The sequence below is a fragment of the Ammospiza nelsoni genome, chromosome 4 (genome assembly GCF_027579445.1).
Source record: "Ammospiza nelsoni isolate bAmmNel1 chromosome 4, bAmmNel1.pri, whole genome shotgun sequence".
NCBI lineage: Eukaryota > Metazoa > Chordata > Aves > Passeriformes > Passerellidae > Ammospiza > Ammospiza nelsoni.
The window spans coordinates 41,336,665-41,358,052 of record NC_080636.1 but is presented as its reverse complement, the minus strand read 5'-3'; the positions used below and the strand labels follow the sequence as shown (position 1 = coordinate 41,358,052).

General features: G+C 44.2%; 1 protein-coding gene across 4 annotated transcripts in view; it reads left to right on the top strand.

Annotated features, from left to right (window-relative positions):
* ANKRD17 (ankyrin repeat domain 17) overlaps positions 1-21,388 on the top strand; it is a 68,626-nt gene that overhangs the window by 1,190 nt on the left and 46,048 nt on the right. The gene's annotated exons all lie outside the window — the stretch shown is intronic.

Sequence of the window (21,388 nt, the reverse complement as noted above, 5' to 3'; positions counted from 1 at the left end):
ATTCCATGCAGTGCAGAAACAGGAAGCATTAATAGTCGGTTTTGTCTGGTGTTAGGATTTTCAGGTAGGTATGGTTGGAAAAGGCCTGTAAGGCTCGGAGCCCCTTATTTGCATATGTAGCCGCGCAGGGTTGCTTTGTTGAATGGTGTTAATTCCGTAACCTCCCCAGCTGAGCATTCACTTCTGCTTTGTTTTTTTTTTTTTTTAAGTAGTGTCCGCAGAAAAGTTCTCTTGAAGTTTTTAGCTTTTCTTTGAACTTGGTCTCTAAGCGGTTTGGCTTTTGAGCGACATATCTACAGTTCTGTTAGAAACTGGGCAGGAAGGAAGGGTCTGATAGGTTCGAGGAAGGGCTGGGCTGGGATGGTGATAGCTTTTTCCACAGTTAAGCAGCACTCTGCATTTCATTCCTGCTGAAGTTGATACAAGAAGCATTTTATCCAGCTGTTTGAGATAAAATGCACGCAGTGAGCGTGTCTCAGTTTGTATTCTCCTTTCTGTGGTGTTGATTTTCAGCAAAGTCAATATCATTGTCTAGGTAGAAGTTTTTATGGCATAAGACTTGTAGGATAACTGCTTTGCTGCTGATCTATGTTGTCCAGCAGTCCCACAGGTGCTTGGAAGGCTCTGTTGAGCACAGGCCTTTGGGATTTGCTGGTACTGTGTGGTGATGGGATGGAGGCCCTGCAGTGACTTCAGTGTATCGGTTGACAAGCCCTGAGATCAGCTGTGTGTGGTGGAAACATTCAGCAGAATTTGTGTCCAGGCAGGTTTTTGTTTAGTGGTCCACAGCCGTTCTTCCCAAGGGCTCCTTACACTGAGAGCTTCCAGTGGAATTGTGTGTGTGGCAGAGACAACTGAAGAGTGCAGGTAGTGGGTGAGGTGAGCCTTTGCCTGCTTGCTGTGCCTTCAGAGGCACCTATTTCCCATTATTTGGGACCTGCAGAGAGGAGGAAATGGCAGTGATCATTAAATATCGTGAGGCAGCAGAATAGTTCACTTTTATTCTTTGACAGAGTGGCACGTGCCATAGGTACTGAGATGGGTAATTTGTGAAGCGAGTTTGGCCATCTGGAAGCTTCCCCAATGGTTTCATCTTATCCTAGGTGAGGGCTTTCCCAGGCTGGGTGGTCTGGGATTAAATATTAAGCAGGGCTAAGTGAGCAAGTGAATAATACTGAGAGGATGAAATTCAGGATTCACAACAAAATACATGCCACGTGCTTCGTTTATAATTGTTCTTGGTCATGCAGGTTGCTTGCAAAAATCTGTTCTAGTCTTTCTCCTAGTGACTTCAGGATGAAAGGATGCAGCTTGTAGAATGTGCACGACTGAAGTCACAGTTTTTAGGAATGTGAACGTGAGGATGGCCTGGTTACTGCAGCAGAGCATCCAACTTGGACATCGTTCCCAGCAGTTCCTGGGAAGGAAAAGTGTTTTGTGTGATCTCTGTGCAAGGGAGGTTTCCTTGTCTGAAAGGAACCTGATAGTTAGCTTTGGCTTTTAGAAGCTTTAAAAAAATCCCACTGGAACAAAGGGCTTTTTAGTTGTTTGGGGGTTAAAATTTCATTTTATTTCACATATTCTTGAGTTGTGCCCAGCTCTTCAATTTGGTTGTGGTCTTCTGACCATGGGCAGTGTGGAAGGCACATCAAGTGAAAAACAGGAAGAAGTGCAAGTTGCTGGTTTTGCTGTGAATGGAAACTACTGTGGGAATGCTGCAGAAGCTGCTGTTCCCTCCCAAGCGTTCCCTTCATTATCTCTGTAAACTTAAGATAGTTTGTCTTAGGCTATTTTTTGCCCTTCCCATGCTTAATACATTAAGACTTCTCTAATCTCTAAAGCAAAGTGCTTCTAGATTGGACTGCTAGTGAGCCTGCTTCTAAAAATCAGGAGTGCTGTAGCAACAAGTCCAAGGGGTTCTGAAGGGAAACCTGGTGCATCCTGAGTCACAGAAAGCCCAGGAGCAGAAAGACATTGTTCTGCTCAGTTGTTGCTGAGCTGATGGAATGGAATCAGGAGTTACAATCAGCTGTTTTCATCTCCATGTCTGAACTCCATCAGATCTCAGTGTGGCAAGACAGGCACAGTGGAGAGCTTTGGGAGAAGTTTAATGGGAATTTTATACCAACAACCTTATGAGTTCATGGCAACCTCCAATGTTGGTCTTTCAAATTGCAGCAAATTACTGCAAAACCCCAAGACTTTAGGTAGTGGGGTCCAGTGTTGTCTGTAAAAGGTCAATTGCCTTTTCCCTAAAAAACAGTTGCTAAAAAATGGCAACTTTTCTGGGTATACAGGAAGAGGAATCTTGAGGTATGACAAGAATGGCAGTAGGTGTTCCCATAGCAGGGGAGGTCAGCTTGTGGTCCTTGCAAGTGTTCTTGTACGTGCCAATTTTGTTCAACACTTCCATTCATAGTGAAATAGTGTAAAAAATGAGCAGGTCCTCGTAGCAAGGTGCTGCTTAGAAGCTCAGTGTCCAGAGTGCATTAGGGCTTTTCTTATTTAACACTGAAAGGTTTAGTTGTGTAATAAAAATTGTTTACAAGCTTATTTCAAGTCTGTGAACTTGGAGGATGTTTGCTGCTGGCAGTGGAATTTATAATTGCCCTTTATATCCATCTTAGGAATTTGTGAGTTACATCTTGCCCATGAACCTTGTGGTGATCCAAGGTGTAGATCCGCCTTGGATTTGTGTGTATTTAAGGCAAAGTTAATGTGAAATCTTGGGTGTCCTGGTGTGGTTTCAAGAGCATCACAGGCACATGGTTGTAATGTTTAAATTGAAAAAGACTTGAAGAGCTTAAGTGTTCAAATGAGCTGATTTGAAGCACAGAATTTATTCTAGCAATCTGTTTCCTTTTTTTTAACCCTGACAGTCTTCATCAGAGTCCTGGAGCAAGGCCTTTGGATTCTGCAGGGCTACCATGCCTGGCTTGACCCCTGTGTGCTGCGTTGCCTTCACTGCCCTTGCTCTCATGTGCTTGGGTCCTCACAAGTGACTGAGCTTGCAGCTGATGGGCCCTGTCCTTGTGAGTGTGGCATCCTGAGGTCCACTTCAGCCTCACATTCTGCTGCAGTGTTTATCTTGTAATTATTTCTTTCCCTGTCTGTTTCAGCTGTCTTTTGCCTGTACCACTTAGTTTCTTCCATTCAAAAGAGGAAATAGGAGAGAAATACTGTAGGATGGCTCTCAAAAATCTCTGGAATCTCAGGGCTTGTCTCAGGGCTGTTGGTAGGGGAATCCTACAACCTGCTGTAGGTGACCCCAGGAAGCATTAGTCAAAACTGCTTAACATCCCTTCCTTACTGTTCCTGGACTAGCTTCCAGCAAAATCAGGTTGGTTAGACCTGATGCTTTTTATTTTTTTAGATTGTTAAATATTACTCTATTTTTATGTGCTTTATTTAATTCAAGTAGTCAGTGAATATCTGGGTTGAAAAAGAAATCCCCCAGCAGAAAGTAACCACTGCAGAAGGTGGGGTTCAATATTGGTGGCACCATGTGAATTTGTTTACTTCCTTAGATATTTCTTCAGGAAATGTCCTTATAAACACAATTCCCATGTGCAGGCTGGAGCCAAACACCTCACATTTTAAGCCAATAATTCAGTTCTGTAAAGAGAATGGTTTCTCTGGAAGGAGTTTAGCTGAGAGAATTTCCTCATCTGTCTAGGTTGAAGGCAAATGGGATTATGTGTGTTTGGTATTTTTCCCTCTGTGTTTTAAAACCAAAACTGTTGGTGTTTATTTATGATATAGCTGATTTGCAATTTGGTTTAGGAATTGAAAAATCAATGCTGCAGATCCAGGATAAGTAAGAAGCCTTTTTTTGGAAGATAAGGGGACAAGCCCTTCTAACTTGGTGTAAAATAAAATTGCCTAAATTTGCTGTTAGTGTCTTTGGGCCATCTGAGCAGAATCCTTGGCTGCCTGGGGACACATGATGTGTTTTTTTCTGAAATGCTGTGCTTTTGGTTTCTTGATGGTGTGGCTTTGTAGGTGACTCTAGTGAGATGACATGCTGAAGATGTGTCTGTAGAGCTCCTGCTCATGTGTGGGACTTCCTTTGTCTTGTCCATAACTTTGGGTCTGTTGAGTAAGAAAGCTCTTGGTGAGGAAGGACCAATGCTGGCAGATTTGGCTAAGCTCATAGAGCTAACCTGTGTACTTAGGGAAAAGGTCTTCCTTGATGTGAAGTTGGCAGTGAATATCAGTGCCTTGGTGTTAGTGTGGGAATTCTGGTGACCTCCATCCAGGCATTGTGCAGAGTCCACAGGAATTCTGGAGGAAAAAAATCCATTGTTGGCCAATGAAGGGCAGCATTTCCTCTGTGTTGGCACTGGCAGTGCTTTGTGTTAGTGGGTACTGGGAGAGGTTATCTCAGCATTCCAGATGTTTTTCAGCTGGGTTATCCCCCTTAGGCTGTCCTGAGCTCATGACTGTGCAGAGAGCTGAAGCCACATGGAGGTATTACTTAACTCTTGTGTCACCTTGTTTTCACATGAGGTAATAGTTGTACACCAGGCTAAAAATCAGCCACAAAGCCAAGCATACATTCTTTAATACATCCTTGTTTGTGCTTGCAGTATTTTCTTTTGGGCTGCATGTTGTCATTAGGGTGATTCTCTTGGCGTTACCCAAAGCAGTTTTTGACAAATTCAAATTACCGGTGTTTGATGTACAGGAGTCATTCCTCTTCTGTATTTTACCTGCATCCTCCAATTCCTGGAGCATAATGGTATATTTTAGGAAATGAGCTGAAGTAAACCTTGATTTTATGTTTTTCCCTGCCCCACCCCAATTTCTTATGTGGTATTGATCATCAAGAGTGGATAATGTGTCCAAATAAGCAGCTGCTCAGAGCTAGAAAGATGTTGGAACATTAAGAAATATGATGAAATATTTCTATTTAGAATATCACTTTGGGGTTTTGACTTCCATTCTCCTCGAGTTTAACCTGAGACAATCAGAAAGTGTCTACTACGTTCTTTATTTTTTAGGTTAAAACTGAAGAGATTTTGCACTCAATAATCCGAACTGCTGCTGGGGGGGCTGCCTCATATTTGGTCTACGGTTTGCTTTGCCTTGTGCTGATGTACAGGGAATGGTTCTTTCAGTGTCTGTCCATCTGTCCAGCTGTGCAGGAGCAGTTTTGGGGACTGCAGTCCCAGCAGAATCCCAGGGGAGTATCTGAACCCCCCCTCTCGGGCAGGGAATGATTCAGAGATAAGAGGAGGAAGGTCGCTCTTATCCTCCCAGCTGTACCTCCCAGTCCTTCCCACACACAAGGAAAAAACCAAACACTTGGAGGAGAGGCTGGAGCTCCCCTGTGCATCTGTGTCTGGCAGGTGACTCACATGTTTTCCTGTCCTGGAGCTTTCCCATCTCCAGACTTCAGGTATTCTTGCCTTTTGTTCAGTCTTGTCCTGAAATGCTTTGCCAGTGGAATTTTCCTCTTGATGCTGTTCTGCAGGTGTGATTTGTTCTCCTCCACAGAATGGGGAACAATGCTTTAATGAAGTTGAAATGTTCAAGTCATGATGTGACTTTAGTTTTTTTCCTCAAGTGCCTGGTGCTGTTCAGCCCCTGCACCAGCGTGGGTATCAATCCCACTGAAGTTGGGGGAGTTGGGCTTGGAGGAAGGCAAAAAAAAAGGCATTCAGTGCTCCTCCCAGCCACTTGGGAAATGATGTTGTTGAAAAAAAAAACCTCAGTAAGAGAAAAAACACATTTCCAGTTGATCAGTTCCTGGATCCAGTCTGTCAGGCACAGGAGCTTGTGCTGACACAGCGAAGAGCAGGAGCTCAGGCAGGGAGGAGGGTGAGCACTGCCTCTTTTGGTGGGATAATTCACTGAAATCCCTGTCATGGAAAACGTTGCCATTGTTGCTGAGGACTCCAGTTGGTAAGGATGGCACAGATCAGTGAGAATTTTTGTCTTCAAGGGCAAATTAGTCCTCTTGACACTTCCTCTGGATCTTCTGTTTGGAAGTGACTGAAACAGATAAATCACACAGGTTCTTTTTTTTTTGTTGCTTTATTTTTGTGTGTGTGTGTAGCTTAAAAACTTAGAGCTTCTTCAGATAAAATCAGCACTGACTTTTGTCTCCGGTATTTGTTCAAATTCTCAAAAGCAGCATATTAAGGATAGGGAGAAAGAGAGGAATTAAGCAGGATTTTATTAAAATATTGCAGCCTTTTGGTTTATCACCATCACTTTTGTGTCACTTAGTGCACTGCAGCAAAGGAGTCACTTTGAAGTTTGACTAAAAAAGTCACAATTGTGATCATAATCACAACACAAAACAAGCTGGCTTAAAGAAAAAAGCACTTTGAATGTTACAGTCTGCTCCAGGGATGAACATATGCCTTCTGTCCATCTCTGTCACTAGCAGAAGTGAAAGCTGGCATAACAGCATGCTGGTATTTTTGTGGAGAATCAGCTTGATCAAAGAACTCCTCAAGGATAAATATAGTGGGCAACTTTCTGTGCTGAACTTCAGAAAAGGCCTTTTCTGGAGCTTGCATGAGGAGGGAGATGTTACAGTTCTGTGTGAAATCACTCCCTGAATGCACTTGTGTCTTCAAGGTGAGAAAATTTCCTAGTGTCTTTAGGTTGGGGTGGGTTTAGAAACCTTCTGGTACCCGCCCCACAGCTGGGTTCTGCAGAAATGCTTGGGTTAGAGAAAGGCCCAGTGTGATGGGTTGGCTTTAGAGCTTCCCTCTGCCCTCTGGAGCTGAGCACTGCTGGCACAGCTGTGCCAGGGGCCTTGTCTGTTATCAAAGCTGATATGGATGCTGATTCCTCCTGTGCTTTGGAGCTGTTGTGGCCCAGCACTGTGTTCAGGTAGGTCAGAGTATGGCCGACATCTCAGTTAGACGTAGAAAAATCTTACAATAATAATAATAATAATTTACTGATTTAATAATAAAGTGGGTCAGGAAGTGACACCCAATAAGCACTTGCTTGAGCGAATTAGATTTGAAATAAAGTTACCAGTAGAACTCAAAGAACTTTATTTTTAAAAAAAAAATACATTAAAAAAATTGCCAAAGTGTTCTCAAGAAAGGCAGATGGCCTCGATGGTGGCTTTCATTGTAATCTAGAATTGGCTGTTAGGGAGCACACAGCCTTTCCAAAAGCCATTGGAATAGTTGCTAATAGAAATAACTCAAGCAATTGGTTTTATAACAAACTATTGTCCAGAAGATACTTAGCTTTTTAAAAAACTTTTTGTCAACTTCCCCAGCATTTATTAAACTCGGTCATAGTAAAATAATTCTGTCAGGCTCTGTGTGTATGGTGTAATTTAAATGTGGTGGAGGGGAAGAAGTTCTTCTGTGGGAGGGGTGTGTTGGGTTGACAGAGGACCTCAGCTTGCCTGCTAGGGCAGTGAGGGGTTTGAGGAGTGTTTAAGGTTTTTTTGGTTTGGATTCTGATATTAGCCCAAGACTTTAGGGTTAGTCTTGGGCTAAAATCAGGCTCTTAATGTGAGCACATCTGGAATTGAGGGCAGGTGTTTGCCATTAAAAGTTTTATCTTCTCGTAATGTGAGATAAACTGAAGTGTGATTTTATTTCTGGAGGCCCAGCAAAGAGGAGGTGGGGAACAGGAGGTGCTGAGCTCCAGAGTTCAGCTAGAAGTGTTTCTGTCTGGCAGCTGGTCCAGCTGCCCTGGTAATAAATGCTGGGAGTTGTGCTGTGTGGTCCCCAGTCTGTGCTGGTCTTCCAGGTAACCTCAGATGTAAAAGGTAATGAACAACCATATTAAACAAGAACAGAGATCACATTAGTATCTCATTTTTTAAATTCAGTTTATGTGGTTTTTCTTCTTCAGCCTAATCCAGCTTGTTCTGTTAAACTCCAGGCTTGATATTGCTGTCAGTGAATGGAGTGGGTTTTCCAGCCATTTTAGTCTGTGAATTTGAAGATGCCAACTGAGTAACTCTGATTATTTATAGTTTTGTAAAAGAAAGAAACCTCAAGTACATTGTTATGGTTCCTGCTTTTGGAATAGGTTTCAAAATCTGGTATTAACCCAGTCCAAGTTCATGATGAGCAGCCTGGATGTAGAGCTGTTGAAAAAACCATCCAGTTCACAGCCAGGAAAAGAAAGACAGGGACATCCTGATCCTGCAGGCCCTGGATTGGAATTTGATGTGAGAATACTTGATATAATATTCACTCAGTTAGAATTTATGTGTGGAAGTAAATGCTAGATGAGACCACTTAAAAAGGAGTAGGAGATTTGGTCCCAAATAGTGGCTTTTCCTGGTTTAAGATTTCCTTATTCCCTAGACAGGGAACATGTCTGCACTTGAAAACTTTTTAAGAACTTGCACTCAAATTTTCATGTTCTCATTGGAGATACCTTGGATTAGTACCTGCCTTAGGATTTGAGAGGTGTTAGTATGAATCTTGTTGGACTGTATATGCTGCTTGGTTACACACAGCTTCTCTGTCACCAGTATTTCATATGTGGAATGAGAAAGGAGTAGAAGTTATTTGTTTGAGGAAAGATCTTCCATGTCCCAAGTTGTGTTTTCTGAACATGTTCCTCATTTCCCTTGTGTTTTTCCCAAAACCAGGGTTCTTGAGTGTGTTCATAGCCCTTGGCCTGAGGACTTGGAGCATTGTATTACCCAGTGAAAACTTACTGGCTTTACTCTATGGATAACTTCAAGGAAGATCTCTAATAGGAAGACGTGAGAGTGTCCACCAGTAATCTTGCATTTCTGCCAAAAAACCCTTTCCAAATGCTCGTGTGATTTTGTCTCCCTTTTTCAGGTCTTGTCAGGTGCATTTGGATTTGCACTGGGCAGTTCCTCCACAGCAAAATCAGAGGAGCTATCTTGTCATGGTTGTTTTTTAGTGATGTTGTAGTTCAGTTCATCTTCAGGGCAGTGCTGTGCATGAGTAAAGGTACTTTCTTTGCTCCTTTTTTCATGCTTAGGTTTGCCTTAGGGAGTTGGAATCAGGAAGAACAGGGCTGATGCAAGCACTGACCAGGCTGGAAGGCTCCTGGCTGATGAGCAGGGTTTGTCTCTCTCTGTGCCAGGGTACTGCTTGCTTGGTGGGCTGTAAAACTCTGCCCAGGTGTCAGATGCATTTAGGCAGAGATAAATAAGGACTTAATTCAGAAATGGTTTTATATTGTGCCTCTGGCTCCTGGCTCAAGATGGATGGTGTGACAATAAGAGGCTGCTGATAAAGTGGGGCTGATGAGCTCACAACTCTTGCCCAGTGCTGCAGTCTGCCTCCAGGCAGAGCTTGCTTTTGACATTCCCTGTCTTCAGGTTCCTGGGAAAAGTGCTATGAGCTGAGTGCTTGTTGGCTGAGCTTGTATGGTCTGGTAGTGAATCTTTGTATTTCTGTTAACTTCCTGGCGTGATGGTGCTAACTCTTAATTCAGTTGTGGAATTAATCATCTTTTTTATTGACCCTTGAAAGAGAATTGCTCTATGAAATGGTAATGCAGCTGGAATGCTGAAATTCCTAATAGCCCAGCTATAACTGGGAGGAGGGCTCCACCTCTTTGAGGAGGCTTCTCTGGGCATGGAGTCCTTCTATCCCCTGATCCCATCCTGACAGTTCATGCAAGCTGCCAAGTCAGCTTCCCCAGCACAGTGCTTCTGTTCTGGGAGAGCAGATTGGAGGAGGCTTTATGCAGGGAATTGTGGAAGTTACTCCATCAGACAGGTCATAACCATCCTAGTCTCTCAACTCAGGCCTGAAACCTTTTCTGTGTATGCAGTCTTTTAAATGGGCATAAAAAACCTCAGGATAGGCTAATTGTGGTGCTTTCAAAGGTAGTTATGTCAGATACCTTTTCCAGATTCTAGTTTCCTGGAGCTGTGGAAAACCTAGATTTCATGGATAGCATAAGGAAAATAATTCCATCCTTTCCAGCTTTGTCCCTTGACCCAAAGCAGTAGCACTAACTGAACAGCAAACTCTGAATGTGTCAGAAGGGTCTGGAATGCTGCCCTAGGCCAAGGGAAGAATAGGCTGGAGAGAAATGCAAGATCTGTCTTGGCAGGAAAATGAGTTTTTGAGTGGGAAACCATCTTGGATGGTTAAAAAAAGTTGTTACATGTTTGTTAGAGAAGAAAAATATGTGGCTTGGTTATCAAAGTTTCCTTGTCTGTGGGAGATAACGGAGCTGAATCAAGGGTGGTGTGATAATGACAATGGGCAGCAAGGATCATCTTGTGACTGTAAAACTCGTGTGAAAGCTCCACTGCAGCTTTTGGCAGCAAGGTCTGAAATGCTCAGAGAGACATGGGACTATTAGGCTGAGGGAATAAAAAAATCAGAATAAAAGTATGTCTTCAGTATTTATCAGGTTGAGGCCCATTGTCCTTGCACATCCCCACCACAATAATAAAAGTGAAAGGAAGAAAGTAGGTTTCTTTTATTTGGAATTCACTAAAGCACCTGCCTGAAGGATGCTGGAAATTTAGCCAGGCTGACAACCGCAGAGCTGTGATTGCTGCAAGAAGTGGAGTAAAAGAAACCAATATACAATGTGAAAATAGGAAAAACAGATGGGAGTCATGACTTCAGGTGGTGCCTGAGGTTTGGGTTTGGGCTGACTTGTTTTTATGTAACCACTGAGGATCTACAGTTGGATCAATCTCTCTGGAGGGAGAACCTGAAACAGTGGGTTTAAAACTCGTTTTGTTTTATAGTGACATAGAACTAAGGGACCTTAAAAATTGTACCAAGTGGTGACTGATGCAAACAGCCCCAAAGCAGAGGTGATGCTTTTGGGGTATAACAAGGTTTTTGTGTTTAAAACAGAAGTAGTAGAGAATAATGTTTTTAGTGTCTTGGTGGTTAAACTGATATGATGGAGCGCTGCAAGTTATAGGCTGTTGTTCCTAATGAAGGTGGATAAATCCTAGTGCATTTATCTGGAGCAGTGAGTACCCTTAGGGGTATCTGTTGGGGGAAACATTCAGTTCTGGCTTAGTTGTAAAGGGTTTGAAAAATTGTTTTTATTGGGAGAGCAGCTATGAAGAATTGGGTTCAGTCCAGCAACATGAATGTGGGTGGGATTATCAGTGCTCTAAAAATGGAAGAATTGGGCCCAACACAAGTTTGAAGCAGCCTTTGAAAAATCTGTGTGGATATTCCTTGCACTGAGTATTGTTCTTGTATACTAACAGCTGCTCCTGCATCTTGTCATGGTTTTTTGTTTGATGTTTGAAGAGCAACTTGGTCATTTGATGGTTTTAATGATGGACTTTTTCCCTTGGTGAAGTAACTGAGTCTTCTGATTTCAAGTGTATTTCTAATTAATGTGAAATGCCATCTTGTGTGTGTGTCTTGTTTGGATTTTTCATTGTGATAGGTACCTCAGTTTTCAGGGTATTCCATGTGACAGTGGTGGATGTTTTCCTCCTGGCAATGTAGCAGATAACCAGAATGTCACAAAATTTCAGCTGGAAACTTACGCTGGTTTTTGATCTTAATTGTCTCAGGAGCTTTATGATTCTGTCTGACTGTGTACCCGCTTCTGGAGAGGGAAATACTGGGGAATGCCTGCTGAAGGCTATAACTGATAATTGGTACTGTATTGAGGGCCTGTGTGCAACTCTCCTTTTTCTCTTCTCAGAATGATTTGGTTTTTTTAGTAATTAATGCACCTCGTGATCTTGCTGAATAAGGTGTTAGCAGCTGCATGGGACAGGGTTTAAAGAGCCCAACCTTGACACTGTGCTCTGAGAGCACACACAGAGACGTGTGTTTGTGCGCTTTGGGCCAGTTGGTGACCAGTACTGCTCGATCAGCTGGAACCAGATAACAATGTGCTTTTGTGATATGAGAGTGGCAATTGTCTGATCAATTGTTCAATGCTCACATTTCTGGGTGCCAGAATCTGTCTGGGATCAATGGTTGAAATGCCTGTGCCTCAGGGTGACGTGATGCCAGCTCAGAATTGCTGGTGGCTTGCGTGCTACCGCAAGGTTGGGATGGAAGATCTTCCTAAAAACTGCCTGTGAGCTCTTGGGCGTGCCCAGCTCTGCTCTGCATGAGCAGCAGGATTCTCTGGAGGGTTTTGTTCTCCCCTTGCTCATTTCCACAGAGTTACCAGTGCTGTGTGGGGAGCACAGGGCAGAGCAAACCAGCCTTGGTTTGTACCCTCGGAACACTCTGAGGATTCCCCTTGGCTTAACATGCTTCATGGGGCTGCAAACAGGGCTTTTGTTCACTGTTTTTAAATCTGTCTCCTCAAGCTGCACTTCAGATGTTTTCTCTGCCACCTTCCGTGGGGAACAGGAGGGTTTGGTGTGTTTTAGGCTCACAGAGTGTAAGGGAGGTGATGGATGGACGTGCTACGTGGTTTTAGGGCTCCACTTGATCAGGAGAACGCGCTGAGTTTTAGTAGTGGATGGTGACAAATGAGGGCACTGAGTGGATCATGCCATTCAGCATAAGGCTAAATAAAGATTGTTAGCTTTCAAGGAGGAGCTGAGATGTTTTGAAGAGATAATGTGTTTTATCTTTCCTAATCAACTGCTTCAAGTAATTCCTAGAGCTGGACTTGAAGGTGAGGACGAAATGGGTTTTTGTTTACCTGTGCAGAATTGAAGATGTATTTCCTGACCTGTGTGTGAAACCCAAAATCACACCGTAGAAATAGAAAAGGAATTAATCATAAGGACCTAAATATTTTTTTGCTTTTTCCCTCGAAGTTTTTTTGCTTGTGTTTTTTTTTTCCTTTATTTTTCAGGAACAGAAGCATGTGTTAAAGCCTTTACTTTACACCACTATGAGATCTTCAGTAAAACCTCAAGAGCTGGGGATGGGCTTTTTAGAATTTGGTATTCCATACTGTAAATATTTTTCAAGTATGAAAGAAAGTGTGAGATTTCATTTTGCAAGCAAGTGCTTCTTTCTAAGCCAGCACCAGAGAGCTGCAGATTCAGGTGGACCAGGAGAGAGGAGGAAGGATTGGGTATTGAGGTTCTGAGTGTGGAATTTGGAATGTTTGGTTTGCTGCCCTGGAACAAATGTTGAGGGTGACTTGCTTTCAGTGCCAGGAGGATTTTTCACACAGCTCACATGTAGAGTCCTCCCATCTCTCATGGTGTAAGGGAAGCTCTGAATGGTTCTTTTAGGTAGGTTTGTCACAGTTTGTGATGCTGTTGTAGGCAGGGCTGTGCAGTTTGCCCAGCAGAAGGGGAAATGGTTCAGCTCTGAAGGTGTTGGGTGTTCCTTCTTGTCCTGAAAATCTGGTGCTTGATTTGTGGGTCCATGTGGGGAGCCCATGCTGTGCAGTTTGCCCTGTGTGGAGCAGACAGCTGCTTTTGTTCCTGTGTATGCTGCCTTTGCAATTGAAAATGTTTTCAGTGGTGTCACTTGTGAAGTGTCTCTAGCTCTGTGCTAAGTTGTGTGCTTTAAGCTTCTTTCTTTTTTTTTTTTTTTTTTTTTTTTTTTTTTTTTTTTTTTGGTGTGATATAAGGTATCTGTTAATTCTTTCTGAGACTCAGAAGACTGAATAACTTGTCTTTGGAGACATCAGTGTTATGTGGGAGGTGGTGGCTGGTTTTTTCTTTTTTTTTTATATATATACAAAGAAATCCTTCAAGCTGTCAGGGACAGCTTTGTACTTGGGCTAATGTTTGTGCATTATTGCTGGATTTCATGTACATTGGAACAGTTGCAAGGGGCTCCTGGGGATGTTGGAAATGCCACCCTAAAAGCATGACTCCAGAGGAACAGTGGAATATTGTTCTGTGGGTCTTCCTTGAATTAGTTCTCAGTAAAACTGTAGAATCTGGGCTGTTCTCTGAAGTGGAAAAAGAGTGGAAAAACGGACAGCCTGGGCAGGTGTTGAGTATTTGGGAAATGAGGGGCTTTGTAATAAGCGAGTAGGATGTAATTCCCATTTTTGGTGGTTAAATAACATTTTGAAATGGAAGAATGCAGCTACGCCTAAAATTGATAATGATCAACTGGAATTTCTCTTTGTGATGTTACTAGCCAGTCTGGCCAACTTTTTTAAATCCAGGTGAGAATATTCTTACTGTTAGGCGAGTGTTTTTAGCAATTTTTTGGGAAAAGATAGTTTAACTAAGTGATTACTATGAGTGTTTCTTCAAGTAAAAATGGGAATTTAATTCTTTTGGCCATTGGACTCCTTTGTGCTCTGCTGAAATGACATCATGAGAGAGGAGATTTTTGGGGGGTTGACAAGATTGATTATGCTGGATGTTTTGAACTGGAAAATTAGTTATTTTGAGAGCTGTAGATATAATTGCTCAGTGATTTTGACCTGCTGCGTACAGAATTGGTCTCACTGTCATCTAGGGTTGTGGAATATGTAAGATATTATCTTTTGGCCCATTTGATGGTTTGGGTTAGGCAGAGACGTGTGTAGGTAAGAAGTGGGTGCTCATCTGGGTGGGTAGACGATGTTTCTTAAAGCTGCGTTGTGGAAGAGGTGCTAACCTTGCTCCGTGCGGTCAGCACCTTTTTGTCCCGGTGTCACAGCCAGTTTCTGCAATTGCTGCTGGCCGGAGGAGGAAGGGATGCGGGCAGCTCATGGAGTAGCACTGCAAGAGCTCCGGGAGGGTCTGGTCTAATGGGAAGCCAGCTCACAGCACAGAAACAAATGTGGCATGGCACGGATCTGCCTAACCCAAGGGCTGAGGCTTCTGCGAGTTCGCGGCGGCGAAGGAGGTGAACTGGTCCACGGGACGTATAAAAACGAGCTGCTTCTGCTCGGTTTTTTTCCGTTCAATTGCTCGGTATGTCCGTCCCCGCGGCGCGGGCGTTGGGGAGCGGCGCGCAGCCCCCCCCGCACGCGGTGGTAGGCGCCGGGCGCGCACGGGGTGGAACGGTCCATTTCCTGTTCCCGTGTCGCCGGCGGGGGGGGCCCGGCCGTGAGGGAGGGGGCGGCGGGGCATGGCGGCGGCGCGGTGAGGCGGGGCGCGGGCGGCCGCGATGGAGGCGTACGTGCTGGAGGACATCCTGGAGGTACGGCCGGGCCGCGAACAAAGGGGCCCGGGGATGGCGGGGGGCCGCGGGGCCGGCACCCCGGGCCCGGCCGTTGGGGCTGCGGCGCTCGGTGGGGCCCGGGCGGACGGGGCCGGGCAGCGGCGCTGCCCCCCCGGCGGGAGGGGTGCGGGACGCGCAGCCCCGGCGGTGACATTGCGGTCACATTAGCGGGGATTTCAGCCACTGCCTGCCATAACTCTCTCTCTCTCTCTCTTAATCTTTGTTGCCAGTGTTTCCGTTTCATAGAATCGTGGAATCACAGAATAGCTTGGGTTGGAAGGGACCCTGAGGATCATCCCATTCCAGCTCTGTGCTGTGGGCAGGGACGCCTCCCACTATCCCAGGCTGCTCCAGGCCCTGTCCAGCCTGGCCTTGGGCACTTCCAGGGATCCAGGGGCAGGCACAGCTTCTGTGGGCAGCCTGTGCCAGGGCCTCAGCACCCTCACAGGGAAGGATTTCTTCCTGGTACCTAAATCTACTCTCAGTCAATTCAAAGCCATTCCCCCTTGTGCTGTCACTACACACTCTTGTAAGTAGTCTCTCCTCCTTTTTCCTGCAAGTTCCCTTCAGGTGCTGGAAGGCCACAATTGGGTCACCCTGAAGCGTTTTTCTTCCAAGCTGAACAATCCCAATTCTCTCAGCCTTTCTTCATAGCAAAGAGGCTCCATCCCTGTGATCACCTTGGTGGCCTCCTCTGGAGTCTCTCCAGCAGCTCCATGTCCTTCCTGTGCTGGGGACCCCAGAGCTGGAGGCAGGACTCAAGGTGGGGTCTTAGCAGAGCAGAGAGGCACGTTTGTTGCAGTATATAATTCCTCTTACTGCATTTCCAGTTGTCTAAATGTAGCCTGTTCTTGCTTCCTCTACAGTAGTAGATCTCCCTCTGCAGCAGTAATTTATTATGAAATAAATGGCATAATCTCTTCCTGTGAGGGTAGGCTGGAAGTAACCTTTCAGCCAAATGGAGAGGCCAGCCAAGAAGTCATAGAGTGAAGCAGGTCTGTATTACAGGTTATATTTGCTGTAATAGTTCAAGGAAATGTTCCCTGGCCCAGGTTGCCCAGAGAAGCTGTGGCTGCCCCTGGATCCCTCTAAGTGTGCAAGGCCAGGTTGGACAGGGCCTGGAGCAACCTGGGAGAGTGGAAGGTGTCCCTGCCCACGGCAGGGGGCTGGAGTGAGATGATATTCCAAACCATTTTATGAAATACCTTTTTCTTGTTCCTGTGGTTTTTCAGGTTTTGCAAGCAAAATCATGGCCAGATGACTTGTCAGAATATTTGCATGTGTTCTTTATTGTAACGAGAAGCCACAGCCTTGTTAGCTGCTGTCAGAATTCTGACAAAACAGTGCTTCCACTGTGCTTCTCCTGCAGGCTTTTTCCTGTGGTAGCCACACTTAGGTTACCCTAAAATTTTTGATCAATAGGAATACTGCTGTTAACTTCTGTGTGGACTTTGGAACTGTTTAACATAATTACATCCAGAATATTAACTCAGCTGTTACTTTGTGCTGAATAAACTGGCACAGGTGTATGAGCAAGACATTTTCACCAATATCTGTGTGTGTGGCTGGGTTTGTGTGGGGAGGTAGGAAGAGCAATTGTGAACTGGGCTTTGTGCCATCAAATAAATATTTCAGTACTTCACTTGCCTCATTGCATACTAAAAGCTTTTCCCTTTTTTTTGTTCTTTATTTTAACCACAGTTGCTATATGCAGTTTTGTAGTATGTCAAATTAATTAGGTACATGGTGCTTATCAATAGTCCAGTTTGGAGGGGCAGTTGGGAAGTTAATTTTGTCAATTTTGGACTTGTGTGAAATGAGCAATTACATCTTGCTTCCCAGTGGGATGTGGTGGCTTTTCTTTTTGACAGTTTTGTCACACATTCACTTCCTGTTCTCAACACCAGCTGGATCCAGGTAAAAAACACCCTCAGGAGTCAGGCATGGCCTGCCTGGCTTTAGGTGTGCGTGAGGTACGGCTGAGTCAGTTGATGAATCTCCCAGGTACTCTGGTACCAGTGCAGTCTATTGATGGTTTCTTGGCACATCACTGGAAGCCATGTTCTGAAGTACAATTTATAATTGCCTCCAAACTTGTGTCTGTTGTAACTTCCAACAGTGTTTACAGTGAGTGTCTTATTTTCCCATTTCAGGGCTTTTTTGTTTTTCTCCCATGGAGCAGTTTCTGGTGCTCATTCTAAGGCAGCAGTGTGGAGATGGAGAGAACTGCTCTTGCTTGGGCAGCAGATCTGTCATCTCTGTTGTTCTGAAAATAACTGGTGCTGCTTAGTATTTGGTTCAGTTTGGAGTGATCATCAGGCCTTGCCTCTTCATAAAATCTTCAAGAACGTTCTCCCTCTAAGCTGCTTATAATTTAAAACCAGAAAAAAGGTGTTTGCTGTAGTGTGCTAGTTGTGTTCAGTTGCCACAGAGGCTGAGGTAGATGGTGTCAGAGGTCCTTCCTGCAAGGGCTGCCTCTGGGGCCAGGATCACTTGTGAGTGCCAAAACAGCGGTAAGTCTTCAGCAAACAGAATGCAGCTGCAGGCAGCCGTGGCTCTCAGCCCAGAGGGTTTCCCACCGTGTCCTGGCTGCCCTGTGCTCAGGCCACCTGGGAAGAAGGTGCAGGTGGTGCCCTAGTGGAGCTGGCTTTGCTGCTCTCAGCTGAGGATGGCATTGTCTCAGCCCTGTCACGCGAATGTGGCATGGAAGGCTTTGTGTGGGCATGCAGGTGGATCCAGGGGTGGCACTGTGGGGTTACCCTGCAGTCCTCACCCGGTGCTTTGGCTCCTGTGTCCTCAGCATGTGTGTTTGTTGGTGTGGGCCTTCACTGACACAAGGCTTTCTGGGTGGCTTTCAGCTTTCAGGTTTTGGCTTGCACGTGCCTCATGACAGCAGAGCTTGGTCTGGTGTACACCTGGAGTTGTGGTTTGGTGCTTGGATTAGTCAAGATCAGGATTTGGGTGGGAGAACAGCAGGTTCAGTGCTGACAGATGACTGTGTGGTCTGTGTTGTGAGGCTCACAGCTCAGAAATGCACTTAGGAAGCTTATGACAGTGGAGAGGTAAATTTATGTTCCCTGTGTTGGTTTGAGACTTTCAAGAGCAGCAGCCGTGTGCTCTGACCTTCAGGTCCTTTGAAAGCTCATTTGTGCTTGGCTTTAGGGAGACAGGCTGGGCTCTAGCACAGGCCCACACGTGGGGCTTGCTCTGTGTCCTTACTCAGTGTTTTGTGTCCTTCACCTTTCAAGCTTAAGGTGGATATCTTCCACCTTCTTTGAACTGAAACTAAAAATCACTGTGAGAAAACCTTTCTTTGTTACTGTGATATTGGGAGTGTTTCCTGACTGCAGAAGGGTTTTTTTTTGTTTGACTTCATACTGGAGTCATGGGGATAATTTAGTAATGCCCAAGATGCTGCTTTGTATGTGGCTGCCAGTGGTGCAGGTGGGAGGTGAGGTGATATGAAAGGATCAGGTGTTAGGCCTGGGATTGTGTGGCTGAAGCACAGTGAGGACAGCAGAGCAGTTCAGGTGTGAGCACAGAATTTACACAGAGCAGGGACTGCCCTGCCTGAGCTCACAGGTGCTCCATGGAGCTGCTGGGAGGGACAGCAAACAGCAGCAGAGTCGTGTCTGCACTGCACGTTCTGAGGTCAGGGAGGCCTCTGCAAAGCAATTTTTCTTTTCTTTACCAGGCCAAGTCTTTTAATATTTATAAACATATCTCTCGGTCTGAAGATTAAAATCAGCATTATATTGCAGTGTTGGGGCATTTGTAGCTTTCCCATGTTCCATCTCTTAAACAGGCTAATCCTTTCCTTGTTTTCTTTCTCACAGTTTCTCTTAGTAATCTTGTCTGGTTTACTTTTTACCTGTTTTCTTGTCTTTAAAAAGAGATTTCCCATATGAAGTTGGTGTTGGCTGCTGTGTGCTTCAGTATTTCCTGGTGTGTTCAGTCATAGAATCTCCTGAGTTGGAAGGGACTCAGAAGGTTTCCCTCTGAAGTGCAGCTGGAAATCCAGCAGAGTTGTTGCAGTTGTTCATGGGCTGCCAGGACAGGCTCTCTATGCCTTATTTCCAAGGAAATTGGAGCCCTGCTGTAGTAACCCTTCCATTGAGGCACCATTGCTGAGTCTGGGCCACATCTAGTCCCAGCCCCAAATGGGACAGAAAATCTCATGGATAGAATTCCTCTGAGTCTTAACCTGTTTCTTCTTGACTTGCAGGGAGAGCTTACAGACTTAATGGTATAATTTGAAGCTGTTCTTGTTGTTTATACTTTATTGCTGTATCTCTTTCAGTAACTGTAATATGAAAATGCAATTGTTGTGTGAGAAACCTGTAAGTAACTGACTTCATACAGGGTAACTATTTAAAAGATCAGTATCATTCCATGGTTGTCTGCCAGTGAGGGTCTTAGAAGCTGGGAAGTCTTAGCCAAGGACTTGACAAGCAGATGGGATCAGTTGTTCAGCCAAGGTCTCTTTGGACCCAGGCTCTTCAAATGAAGTCCTTAATGAAAAACCAGTGAGAGAATTGAGAGGGGTATTTCAGACAGATGGATTTATTTAGATTTTTTCTGTTTTTTCCCACCTCTTCATAAATCCTGTCTTTAAATGTTCATACAAATGTTTAAAGAGGATGTTTCCATGGCCAAGGTGCTTGTTACTTTTTTGCTGCATGTGCCTGAAATCTCTTCAGATCTTTGCCTCCCTGGAATTTGCTGGCTGTGTTGACTGATAGGAAGTCACATGCTCTAAAGCTGAAACCCACACTCCAAACAACCTGTTGCACTGCCTTGGCATCAGAATCCTGCAATAAGGAAATCCAGGGAACTGGCTGGTATAAATAGTGGTTCTGTGTCACTTAATGGCCATGTAAATATGGAATAAATAACATTAAATATCTTCATGGAACAGATGTGATGGGAAGCATTAAAGAGAGACTAGAAATGAAAATTGTGTTGACTGCAAGGAAATTGGCACATGATGTTTATATCTAACATGGGAAGCAAACACTGAAAAGCCAAGACTCCACTTCAACTTGTTGTCTTTGCCCTTAAACATTGATTTACTTTTTTAAAATAGAACCTCTTTTTGATAAGATGGGAAAAATAGATATATTTGGACTTAGTCATACTTGTGTCTTGCTTTAACTACCTTCACAAGTCTGTTCATTCACCATATGTTAGAAACTGTTCAAACCTTTCAACATGCTGCAGCTTTCAGTTGGGTGTGCCAAATAGAGCAAAAAAAATTGTAACTCATTTATTAGATATGCCTAACAGTAGTTTGTATTGAAGGAAGAATTCAGGGACTGTCAAGCTTGTCAGAATTTTAACCAAATGAGTTGAAGTTATTAGAAATAATTCCTTCTGTGTTCAGTTCCACAGGCAGTAACAATAGGAATTCTAATCAGATACTGAATCCAACTGTCTCCTGCTGTAACTTTATCCTTTCACTTCTCATTGTAAGAGAAGATTGGTGAACTAGGCCATACTGGTTCCTTCATTGAAAAAAATACTTGCCTTGTAAATGCCAAAAAAGGGAAGGAAATCTACATTACAGTTCAGCTGGTTCACTTCTCTCCTTTGTTGGGTTCATTTGTTGTGTGTGTCAGTGTGGTTGGTGGTTTGGGACAGTGGCACAGCCATGTCTTCATTTGACTTTGTAGGACAGGAGTAAATACAGATGAATGAAACTGGAATAACTTGAAGTAATTTCAAAGCTCTTGACCTAACTAGTCATATCTTCCCAAACTATATTTGGTTAACATTATTAATGTCTCTACTTAATATGTGAACTTGGTTATGCTGCATGATGAGGGATATCAGCACTTTTTAATATCAATAATTATTTCAGCAAGATAATTACATGAAGAAATGTAGATGTCCTCTAAGGACCTCTGGTTTCTCCTATCCCTTCCCCAATCCTGATGGTTAAATTGGATGTGGGCTGCAGAACTTGTGGAGGCAGGATAAAAGCTAGTACTGATGGAAGTCATGGGCACAGGGAGAAAAAAGGGATTTCTGTAGTTTGCCATAAACTGAATCTTAGGTAGGGTTTGATCTCCAGGTTCTGCTGTGATGGTGAGTTTCAGGCAGCAGCAGCTTTGCTGTTTCCTGGCTTGGGAAGTGAAGGTGAGGGAAATGGTGGCTAAACCTTCATACCCTGGAAGCTTTCACAGTTTCACTTAAACTCTGGGGAGGCTGCAAGCAAAATGCACATGTCTGCAACATCTTTTTTTATGATTAGATATTTGAAATCTCAGTCCTTCTGGTAGCAATAATTTCTGCCGTGTTGTGTTGTATTTTTTGTTTCTGATGTGGATTAGAGTCTACACCTCCTGTCCATCAGTCACCTAGCGTAGCATGGCTTG